We start from the raw sequence: 13305 nt of genomic DNA on the forward strand, positions 1-13305 counted from the left end.
TCATTGACTACTGCCTTACCTTTAAGTTGTTGTAGTTCTTATGTATCATGTTTTTTCCCTGTTACCACATCATTGTTATTTGTCTTAGGTTTCTGTATCCAGACCTTATTAGAGCTCTCTCTCTCCACATTAACCTTCTTAGCACAACTTTGCTCAGTGTACCCAAAAACTTCACAGCACATACATCCCAGGGGCTTCCAATTATATTCAAAGGATACTTTGTAAGCTCTCCTCTAATCCAAGATTACGGGTATATCTGCTAGATAAGGACACTTTGTGTCAATCTCTACAAATAGTCTTGCATAAGATGTCCGAGACATATTCTCTGTTAACCGATCCATGAACATTGGTACTCCGATAGCACTCCTTGCTTGGCTAAAGCCTTGTTTGTTCCACATTTCCATTGGTAGCCCTTTAACAATAACCTACATGGGAATGGTTTTGAGTTCACATGTTTCTTCCTCCACAAAAAGCTTCCATGGCCTCACTACAAATAGTTGGCTTGCTATATGAAATGATCCTATATCTAATGCTCCTTTCCTATCATCATCGTTCTGAAATTTAAACGTGCACATAGTATCTCCATAAGGTTTCATCACGTAAGTTTTTAGTTCCCCATGTACGGCTTACTGTGTCCTTGGCAAAGTTAAAGTTCAACCTTTTGCTAACAAACGAACCAATAACAAGATTTTCAAACTTTTTATTGAAAGCTGAAAATTGGGAGCTGTTAACGTGGATCACTAGTTTACCATTCACAATAGCATGTGGAATATAGGAGAGTTCATCATCACCCACTGACTTATTCCCAATAATAGCAACCCATGTACTTCTTGTTTCCACTAGTTGTTGAGCGGATGTTTCTGCAACCATCATACTTGCAGGTATATCTTTAACAGGAACTCCCTCCAACACCACCCCTATTGAAGTTGATTCAGTCGTGTTTTCATTACCAGAAGTCTTCTCCTCTATTAGCTCTAAAGTCCTTGATGTTTTATCTGTGTTCGTGATCAGCTCTACATCTTTACTCAAGGTTTTAGCTGTTTCTGGTTGTTTCGTTGCCATTGTATCTCTCTCTTTTCTAGATCCTAAAATTTCGATACTGAGGTTTAGGGTTTGCAAGTCCATGCTTTCATTGTGTATAGATCCAGTTCCTCCAAAAACTTGTATCTCAGTCACATGTAATCCATCTCTATGGTTTGCAGCCTCATCCTCCTCCTCGCTCTGTATCAATAGATCATCATGAATCTTGACCAATCTTCTTTGTAGTAATCTTTCCAACGAACCTTTCCCATACATTCTCTCAATCTCAATTTCTAATCTCTCAGCTTCCTTATTATCAGTTGCATCCCTAGTTGTGTTATGGTCAGAAAGTGTCTTGACCATTATTTGATTGTCCCCTTCAATAAGATAGCAGCTAGCTTGTACTAAATCTTTTAATTTGGCAAAGAGAACTGTTGACTCTATAGCAAGAAACTTTGTTTCTTCAGCACTCCTTGTCTTGAAAGTTGTGAAGACTGCTCCCAAAGCTTTTCCCTCTGGATCCCACGCAACCACGCCTACTGCTCAAATCCCTCCATCCATCTTATGAAAAGATGCATCAAACTTGATATTAATACAATCATTATTTACCGTAGGTAAAGATGTAACCATATCTACAGTGAGAGTTGAAGGAGAAAAGTTAGAAGTATAAGGTTGGTCCTCTATATCCTTGAATGCAACAATGCATTTCTCCCACTTAGCTCCTGAGCTTCTTAGAACTCCATCTCGATCTGCTAAATTGTACATGTTCGAATTTGAATTTGTTTCCAGCTATATAGACCCCCACTTTGTGCCTCATTAAGCCCACGAATCCAACCCAATACTAGGCCTAGTCCAGCAGTTACGTGCTTAACCTTAGCCCATCCAATAATTGGTTTATTCTTTAATATGTCCAAGTTCATTGTTCAATTAGATAAAGACAAATCTATAAGAAATCAAATCTTTAATCATTCAATAAAACAAGTCCTCCATGGACTCTACTTTCTCTACCAATTCATAAAAAACCATTCTCTCTCACAGCAAGGAACTACGTTGAGACTTTAATTATCCCTAGAAAATCAGATCTTAGGTACGTAAGCAACCACTCTTGGTTCAGTTTCATCTCTCCCAACCATCAATTCTCGTATGTTTCTTAGTGCATATTACACCATATTGCTCTCGTTGTGTTGAAGCAGATTATTGCTGAAACACCAGCCTCCCATCAGACCCGTAGCTTACCCTATAGGCAGGTGAGGCAACTGGTGAGGGCCTCACCAGTAGGGAGGCCTCATATTGCATAGCATAATTTAAGTTTGGTGTTTATTTTTCCTTTCTCTACATCGAAATCCCACAGGGCATTATTTTGTACAAGCCCAAATATTCTATTACTATTACAATAATAATTTATTCACTAATTGGTCATTTAAAACTAATTAACACTGATTATACAATAACTCTTCCAGCTCCACTAATATTATTTATCTCCACATTCCCTGTGTTATTCCTTTATCATACTTGTCTTCTCAAAATCTAAGTCTTTGGTTGCAAATTGCAATCCAATTATACTTTTTGTGGTTTTAATTAACACGCAGAGGGCCACAAATTTTAATTGGAACTCCTGAAGAGCTCGAGAAAATTGCTCAACCTAAAGAAGGAATTTGAGGTGAAAGACAACCTTGGGGAAACAAGACTTTGTCTCGCCCTACAAATCAAGAAAAGTTCTAGTGGTGTATTACTCCACCAGCCTAATTACACCGAGAATGTTTTGAAACATTTCCATATGGGCAAGGCACAACTATTAAGTACCTCAATGGTCGACCGGTCACTGAGCATAGAGAAAGACCGAAGAAAGTGAAGAAGTATTGGGTCCTTAAGTACCATACTTGAGTGCAATTGGTGCATTAATGTACCTAGCACAATGCAATAGACTTGACATTTCTTTTTTTGTAGACTTGTTAGCTAGATTCGGGATTTCTCTTAGATCCTCCCAAGTGCCGCTCCCAAACAGGTTATGTATTTCTTAGTGGTAGTATTGCCATTTGTTGGTGCTCTACTAAATAAACCCAGTGTCAACTTCTTCTAACCACTCTAAAATTTTAGATCTTCATGAAGCTAGTCATGAATATGTATGGCTAAGGTTATTAATTAAGTATATTCGTATAATTCTTGTCAATTACCTTCTATAACGAATGTTCCTAGCATGATATATGAGGACAATGCAGCTTGTATAGCCCAAATTCAAGAAGGATTTATAAAGGGAGATAGGACTAACCACATTGCACCAAAATTCTTTTACACTCGCCAATTTCAGAATAAGAAGCATATTAAGGTCGAGTAAGTTCGTTCCAGTGACAACCTTGTTGATCTCTTCACTAAATCACTACCGAAGAGTACATTTTAGAAGCTTGTATATGGGATCAGCATGCGCAGAGTTCACCACCAAGCCATGTAAAAAAAGACTTGTCTTTATCAGGGGGAGTAATATAACAAGGGGAGCATCCTGAAGAATGTGTCCCAGGACCACATACTATACTCTTTTTTCCTTATCTAGGTTTTATCCCACGTGCACTGGGTTTTCCAAGTAAAGGTTTTAATGAGGCAATATTATGCAAGTCCCAATACTATTTCAATGATTCTAAGGAATGTTGTACTCTTTTTTCCTTCGCTTTTTTTCCCATCGGGTTTTCCTTAGAAAGGTTTTAATGAGGCAACTGTCATTGAATAGTCATAGAGCATCCAGAAGAATGCTACGAATGCACTCTTTTTCCTTTAGATTTGGTTTTTTCCATAGGGTTTTCCAATCAAGGTTTTAATGAGGCAACAAAAGATGCGCCCACCAGAGTTTTCAAGAAAAATGGTGGACATCCAAAGGGGAGTGTTATGAGATACGTGGGTCTATATGGATGCCCACACCATTGAGCCCATATGGGGCACCTCCTCATATGTTTCCATTCTTGTATCTAAGAAAGGAGGTTATCTAGTTATATATATAAGATTTCTCTCTCTCATTCTGTCTATTATTCTTCTACTTTGGTTAGTGTAGTGTTCTCTCTAAGGCTAGTTAATTCTAACAAAATTAGTTATTGTCCTTGATTTGTTATTTCAGGCTGCGCAAATGCACAATGAATTGCTATCCTTAAAATTTTTATTTAAAAAAAATCAAAAATCAAATATGAAAAAGAAAGGTTAAAAAAGAACATAAAAAACTAAAAAAAAAAAAAAAAAAAAAAAAAAGTAAACCAACCAAACAAACTAGCATATTAATATTTGCATTTAGAGAAGTGAAGGACATTATTGTCATTATTTTGTTCCTCTATTGAATAGAGAACATTACATTCAAAGCTAGCTTCATGGATCGGTTACTGAGTGTACTCTAATAGGCGCACGCCTATATCTACTGAACAATTAATGGGTGCACACCCGTCTCTTTAATTAGACTCGACTAACAGTGTCGGTCTCTTATCTCTTGTATTAGTAGTTTCCTATACTTACATGGTTTCTTATATTGTATACGGTTACCTATTGGAACCCTAACCTTAGTTGTAATCTATATAAATCAATGATATATACACTGTCTTCTATTAATTTAGAGAAGACACACCCAAACATTGTTTCAATAGCCTCTTTGATTTTACATGGTATCGGAGCCAACTCAAGATCCGTAATCAATGTCTTCACCTCCTTATACTAAATCAAACACTAGTGCTTCAACCAACACCTCTCTAACATCGATCAACTTCAATCAGTTCTCTAGCTATTTTCATTAACAATCAGCGTTTTGACTAGCCCAATGAATACAATGGAACCACAAACTAATCATCCCTCATACATCTACCACGTACTCAGACAATCCTACAGTTGTTTTGGTGACTCATCTTCTTGATAGCAACGACTATAGAACATGGATTAGAGCCATGGCCATGGCGTTAAGAGCCAAGAATAAACTAGGGTTTGTTGATGGCACTATGAAGCAACCTACGGATCCACAAGAACTTTAGTAGTGGGCAAGGTGTAATGACCTTGTTAGGTCTTGGATCATTAACTCCGATCCATCGAGAGTCATCTTCATGGCAGTATACTTTATGCACTCAATGCAAGAGAAATTTGGATATATTTAGAGGAACATTTTACTCAAACAAACGCACCAAAGATTTTTCAACTCAAGCAGTCGGTTGCATTAAAACAAGAAGACATGTCTATGTCCACGTATTTCACGAAGTTGAAGGCTATTTGGGATGAATCGAGTTCTCTTAGAAATATTCCAACTTGTACATGCGGACATGGGAAGGCTAATGCAACGTTATATGATCAAGATTGTGGTATTGAATTTCTAACAATCGTCCAAGTGCAAGTGCTGACAATCGTCCTAAGGAAGGGGATTTTCGTCGCAAAGGAAAGCCAAGACCACGTTGTGAACATTGTGGCATTAAGGGTCACACAAAAGATGTTTGTTACAAGTTGCATGGCTAAGCTATCCGGATTGGGATCCACTCCATGGAAAGAAAGTGAACCCAAGAACTCATACTTATGCTCCTAGTTCTGCAAGGTCCTATAATGAATGGGCAATGACCACAGCTCCTGTCCTTATGCAAGATCCGTATAATTAGCCATTAGCAATGCTTGGACCAGGTAGCGGTAATGTAAACCTTGCAGGTATTGCCCTCTCTATGCCATTACCATCTACCTGGATTATTGATACAGGGGCGACCAATCTCATGTGTTCATCATGGGCTCTATTTTTCTCATACACACCTTGTTCTCATGCTACACATGTACAACTTCCTGTTGGTTCCCACGTATTTGGCACTCATATTGGCATTGTCCAGTTCTCACATGGCTTTCAATTAGCACTACACCAGAAAAGGCGTTTACCAACGGTGATATCCGTTACTTATATTTTTACTAACGCTTATATTTGTTAGCTCTAGGGTGTTGCAGACACTTAGGCCACATTTAGTAATGGATACAACTGTTACTTCAATTAATTTTAGTAACGGTTACTATAATTCTTTGTAACGGATAGCCAACTGTTAATACCCCATTTAAATTGGTCATTTCTAACGGATGTAAATGTTAGTAAATTTTGGTGTGCTTTAATTACTTTTCTAGTGGAAAAAAAAATTGTATGTCACCGAAATATCCTTTAGTAATAGATGTGTCACTTGCTATTAGTAACTCTTTTTGTAACGGAAATAGCCGTTATAGCCAATGAAAAAATAAATAAATAAACATATTTTTTGGCTGGTCAAATTGTTTCCACCCTGCACATCTTGCTTTAGCACATCTGATTATTCCATCTCATAGAGATAACACACTCCACAAACTTAAGTAACAAATGAATAACAAGAAACAAAACCACAAATCAATTAAAAATTATAGAAACAAAGCCATCAATCCAAATCCCCATTTACAAATCAGTGTTATATTGAAATAACTTCACCTAACCTAATCTTAGGATGTCTAACATTCTGTTATAGAAGATCAGAATGCCACGGCTGGCCTATTGTTGCTCTCTTGAGTCTTCCCATTTAGTTTCAACAGTTCACTTGGTGAATTGGCCCTTGGCCTTGAACAACTCATTTATGTGCATGCTCAAGTCAAAGTTGGCCATCCCTCTGTATTCTATTGCTACAATGTCATAAGCACGAGTATCCTTTTCTTGAGTACTTGTAACAGATAAGAAATCGATGAAGACATTTTGTTTTAATAACAAAATAACAAGTTTAATCAGATGAAAAACATATTATCTACAGTAGTACATAATGGGCACAATGAAATAGAAGGGAACTATAGTGCCCTTAAACCTAGAAACTAAGGCACAAAATCAGAAAAACGCGAAAGTTGGCAAAGTTATAGCCATTTCCTTTGATTACCACCAGCAATATGTACTTGGGTTCTGACAACAAACCCACAATGTAATTTTTGATGAAGTGGCCATCTATAATTGCCCTTCGATTAATATGTCCAGTATAAGTATTGCAAAACCAGCCCGGTGAGATTGAGCATGACAAGAAAATGATAAATTGCTAAAATGTGGAATTGGATTAGCACCAACAACCCATTCCTACTCATCCTTTCGTTCAACCTCCAACTTAGCCGAGGAAGATGAGGAATTGCAAATGTGGAACTAGATGAGAACTAGGAGAGAGGAATCAAGGGTCAGCACTTGCGAAAATTATAATATTAATCATCCAAAATAACATGCCAAGCAAAATGGTGCAGGAAGCACCACAAACTCCATTCGAACTATAAAGAATGTATGGGTGAAAGAAAGGCCAAGACAAGTTTGTAGCATACCATAATCAATCTGAAGACTCACCACAAACTTAATAAATTGCACAGAATAAAAAAGGGGAAAAAAAAGTTTACATGCATTCTTTAAGCGTGGCCCAAGTAGCCATGACAACATCTTTTTGAGGTTGTTGCTTCTTGGTCTTTGCTGGTTCTCCTATGAAGCTCCTTCTTGCAATCTCAACTGTGCAATGAAAGATAGGATCAGACCATGGCCTGGTCCAAAACGACCAGTGGTATAAACCCAGTCTCATCGTGTTGAATCATTTATCAACATAACAATGTAAATATATCATTGTGAATTGGACTTTACAGTGTCCTCAAACCTAGAAACTAAGGCACAAATAGTCACACAGAACCAAAAGTTGACAAATTAAGTTATATATAGCCATTACCTTTGATCAGCTTTCATAAGTGCAATATATCTTGACCCTTTAGTTGGTGAAGTAGTAGTTGTGAGAGTATTTCAAAAGTATTGATTGAGGTTCACCATAAATTGTTTAGAACTTGGATTGAATGGGAGTTGTGAAGGAGAAAAGGTAATATTTTTTAGCTTTTAGAACTTGTTTTTATGGACTTTACTTGTATTGAATGAACACTTTGAAAAGAAACAATTTGATTGATGAAAGAAAACTTGAAAGGAACTTGTTGATTGAATGATTGAAAACATAAACTTGAAAGAAATAACTTGATTGAATTGAAGAACAAAAACTTGAAAGAAATAACTTGATTGAATTGAAGAACAAAAAGTAAAGCAAACTTGAATGTAAATGACTTGAAAAATAAATCCTACACTACTCCTACATGACACTAGAATAAGTCTAGGTGCATTCTCTCCTCCTACTTTTTGGTTCTTATACCCTTACTTTTACAAAAGTCTAATTTTCCATCTCCCTTTACAATCAAGACACCTCATCATGGTTGTTTTATGTTTTTCCTTTTTGCATTTTTTTTTACATTTTTCATTTCTTCTTGATCAAGCTAGGTTTTGAGCAAGTCTTCTTTTCTATCAAGGTCATCCATCTCTAGTCTTCTGAGTTAAGGACGTGACTTTCAATTCTCTAGTTTGGAGTCTTTGACCTTTGACTTTGACTTTGACTTTGACTTTTTCAGCCTTTTTTCATAGCACCTTCGAGTCTTCATAATAAGCGTAAATAAGGCTCCTTTTGGTGCTAAGATGCAGCTTTTATGATAAGTGGTCTGAAATGTTCTGTAACCTAAAAAAGGCAGTAAAAGCTATGAGTTGTTTTTTCATTGTGCGTAAGAAGGGTTGTAGTGCAGTAATGTAAGGATAATAAAATGCACATTTGGGAGTTGATCACCACCCCCAAATAGCATCTTGCTTGTCTTCAAGCAAAGATGAGAGAAAAAACTAGGATCACAAATAAGTGATTTATTACTATTATATTAATATCGTTTCGCAGAGTGTGATTGCATTGACCATATGCAACAAGACCTTAAACCACTAGAAATTTCCTAGTGGATGAGCTTTAAGCCTTGTGAGAGTTTTCCAGATAAAGTACGTACTCACAAACTTCTTTTATCTAGTACAAAAGGTTTTGTTTCCTTATTTATTCTCATAAGTCTATACATCTCATTAGCGGGGAATAAGGACAAGCTCATGTAAACTTAGAATAACATATGTACAGTAATTTAATCATCTAAAGATAAATGCACAAACATGAGCAATGAAATACAAAAGTGGAGTCGTTTCTAAAACTTTTGGAGAGCGTCCTTAAGGTGGGTTATCACAGGGATGTGTTAAAGCACAAACTCTCTGATAGATTCAATCAAGTTTCGTTCTCTCAAATGCTTTGGGCATTTATATTCCTCACATACACGAATGACATCCAAAGAAAACCAGGGTCAATTGATCACACTTGCCATTTACTATCACACCATCATATTCCTAATTGAGCTAGAGGTCTTTTATTATGAGTTACGGGGCAAGGGTGATGGTTTAGAAAGAAAAAGGAAGCGAAAAACAAAAATTTGATAAGTTGAGAAATTGGGTCTTCAAGATACTTGTAACTAGATAAGAACCTCATTTTGTTCTTTGCTTCCGAATTGTGATTCATTCTTTAACCCTTTGGCTTTGTGACTCCATATGATTTTGAAATTTTGGGAGTTCTAACTTTTCTTTTGTTTTTGTTTTTTTTATATCGCCTCCTTTTGATTTTTGAACTTTTGGGAGATTCAATTTTTTTTTTACTCCTTTGAATTTTTTGGAGTTTTGGTTTTTGATGGGTCTTTCTTTTCTTTTCTTTTTTAATCAAATAATTGTTCTATTTTTGTATAAGATCTTCTCTTCTTCTTCTTTTCTGATATCCATCCAGTTATCAACTTGTCAGCTGGGTAAGCTTTTTATTGTGTGTTGTAGCGGGTTAGGAATTTTTGGTGAAGAATAAAAAGGGTTTCAAAAAGGGTGAAGACTCAAGAAGGGTAACTAGGGGAAAACTATATTTTTGGGTTTTTAACTTTTATTTGGCTATATCGATCCAAAATGGGCCTAAATTCTCTCTAATGATATGGTGTGGTGATCAATCAAGTGGACGTGTGGTCTTTTGATCCGGCCATCCTTTGTGTCATCACTCAATAATCATTCAAATGAGGTTTTTGGCTAGATTCTCATAGGATATGGAACTTAATTGTTCTAACATTGGCTTCAAAAACTCACTGCTATATACAAACAAATGTTGATGCATGCCATTCATGAAAAGATGTAGAAACTATTGTACGTATTTTAGTCTAAGTACGAAGAACAAGTCCTTACTCTATTGCTATGATGAGACTTCTAAACTTTTTATTCATCTAAGAAAAATGAAACAAGACTTTTTAATACTAAACGGAAAATTATTTTTGGTCTTTTTCAAAAAAAAATTAGAAAGGAAGAAATATACTATTATATATAGAAAATGTCTAGTGTTTGCAAAATGTTACTATACCATCCCCAAATAGAACTATACTTTGTCCTCAAAGTATAAAGAGATAAGGAAAGAGATTACCATAGAAACATGAGCAAAAACGGCGATACACCAGTATTCTGTTCTTCATGATGAAAATACGCCACCCCCAAATAAGTTTGGGGCGTGGGTTGTTTGATATAGAACGAGAAATACATGATTTATTATACTAGGGATATTTATTATACTATGAAATCTTTTTGAGTTTTTCTATTTTTGAAAACATATATGAAATGCATAAAAGAAAAATGGAAAATTTTGGCATGATGTATCTATTTTACCTTCTACTCATATACCAAATTCCACAAGAAAAAACAAAATTAAACAATCAAACAATATTAAGCATATAATTAAACTTATACTACGTCATACATGTAAGAAAGAAACAGAAAAATAAATAGATCCAACTATACAGACACTAGAAATCTTAGTCATAATCCGTGTGTGACTTGTCTCGACGTCTAGAAGATCTTTCTCCTTGCTAACGTCAGGACCTAACACGTCTCTCACTACGCGGGAGCGCGTCTCTGATACTCTCCAGTGTTCTAGTGACACTGTGCTGAAAACATCGCTGTTCTTACTAGAAGGACCGCTGCTCTTCTCTGATGGCCTGTTGTTCCATTATAATGTTACCCTGAGTTTCCCTAAACTGGTGGAGATACGAATGCAGAATCCTCTAGCCTCCATGGAGGAAGTGAATTCCATCCATGGGCTGAGTGAACTATCAAGTGGCATCTTCAGCGAAGTAATCCACCTTCTCAATCAGGCGTGCTTGCTCAGCGGCTCTGGCGGCAGGTGGAAGCCATAACTTTTGGATATAGTGGGCATAGATAGGGCCTGTGGTAGCATCCTTGACCTCCACTAGGGCTTCGGTGGCCTCGAACCCCCAGTGATGCATGATATTGGTGACCAGCACTGGTAGAGGGGCGGTTGAGTTTTTCGGTTTGTAGAGTTGCTCAAAGATAAAGGAGACGATACATAAGCTATTCTTCTGCTTTTAAAGAATCCATAAAAGATGAAGCATCGCCTTACCTATATCTAAAGGTTTGGCCGAGCCTAGCAGGTTGTAGGTTGTCCACTGAGATACTGCTAGTTGGTTCCTTCATAGCGAACTCTGAAACGCGTAGTGAGAATTGGGGTTTTTAACCCCCTCAAGAAGTGTCTCTACCATCATCACGTCGATGGTCTTACCATCTGGGGACTGTTCCGTCTGAACATAAGCTTTCAGAGGAATCCCCATAACACCACTCACCACCTCCTTGGTGAGCTCTAGCGAGCGGCCATCCTTGACAACCGTAATGCGGTCATCCTCCCCTCTAATCATGCAATTATAAAATGAAAGAATAAGAGAGGGAGAATAAGCTGCACCTTCCAACAAAACCAAGGGTTCCCATCCTCTTCTTCTAATCTCATCTCTGAAGTGCACTTCAAACAGATCGAAATAGAAGAGGTCTTGAAAATTTTGCTCCTGCATGATTTTAAGAACTCGAGCCATTTTGAGTAGGATTTGATGAAATTGGGGTTTCTTATTGGAATGGGGGTTGAAAATGGGGCAGGCTGTAAAAAAATTGGGTGGCGGTGTGTTAAGGTGAGGTCACGGTCGGGAGTTAGATGGGGGCGGGCGTGAGTCGAATTAGGCGGCTAGGGTTGGGGATTTGTGAGGAGGAAGAAGGGGAAGGTGGGCGGTCGCGTGGGCTAAATAGCTTGATGGCACGTGCCTCGCACGTGTCTCTTTAAAGAATTTGAAATTTTGGCGCAAGCCCAAATGAAATCAGGAAATTATGATCTTGTCCCAGTGTCTTGCCAACTTAAGAGCCAATACATGCTTCGTTACTCATCCGATCTTGACTCGTGAGGTACCAAAATGATCAACATCGAAAATGCAACGTAACGATATAGGGAACACTTACATCTAACAATGGATGAAAAATAGATGATGGAAAGAACTATACAAGAATTGTAGGGAAGAAATATGTATATAGATAACCATAAAAGAAATTTTTAATTAATTTTTTTGGATTTTCAATAAGTTTGACATAAATTTTAAAAAGGTTGGTAGTTTTAAGTCAGATCCCCAAGACTTGGAAGTTTTTGAAAACTTGAGTCAATCCCAACCAGACGGCTAGATTACTCTCTTACACCGAGCGTAATGCACTGGAGGGTAACACGTGTAGACTTTATAAATAGAATTGTTATAAGGTTGAAGACCAAGGCAAATTGGTGTTTGATAGTTCAAGCACCAGCCTTCTCTCTTAGCTCGTCTTTTACGTGCATATGAACTCTTACCTAAATCAGGAATGATTTTCGGTATATGTGTCCATATCTTAAGCTGCAGTTCTCTAGAAAGTGCCTGCACACGATCATTGAAACTGATCCATCTAGTCTTGCTAGGTGGAGGGTTTTTGTTTGCTATAGAATACATTTTTGAAAAGTTTTTCAGAAACGAGAGAGATTTAGAAGGGGAAAATATTTAAATGAGAGGGGGAAAAAATTTAAGAAATGAAAATTTTGAAGATTTGAAGAAAAAAAAATTGAGTCTTTTAACGTCAGATTCTTAAGACAAAATAGAAAGGTAGAGACAAAAGATAGAATTAAACAGAGAATAGTATCACTTTGGGTTACTCTATTTGTTTAATTCTTGTTTGGAGATGCCTCGTCTCTTCTTCTTATTTTTTATTTTTTTTTTGGTTGGTTTTCTCATTTAAAATATATCTCTATCCATATAGAGATTTTGCAAAGAAGATAAAATTATACGTTAATCTGGTATCATTTTGGTTACTCCGGCGTATAATTTTCATTTTTATATCTCTGGTTTTGAAAACAATGGAGAGATGTTTTAAGAAACTCGTACTCAAAATTGTGATTCTAGATGTTACTACTTGAAAACAAATCATGACAAATAATCTTAGGCAACTTTCGTGTCGACTCTGTGGCGAACCCAATCTAGACAGACAGAGCTTCAGCTACACGAATTGAGGGATTTATTGTGCAAGACATGGAATGTCCTGACTCGGTGAATAGCTCGGTGATATAG

The sequence above is a fragment of the Coptis chinensis genome, chromosome 2 (assembly GCF_015680905.1).
Source record: "Coptis chinensis isolate HL-2020 chromosome 2, ASM1568090v1, whole genome shotgun sequence".
NCBI lineage: Eukaryota > Viridiplantae > Streptophyta > Magnoliopsida > Ranunculales > Ranunculaceae > Coptis > Coptis chinensis.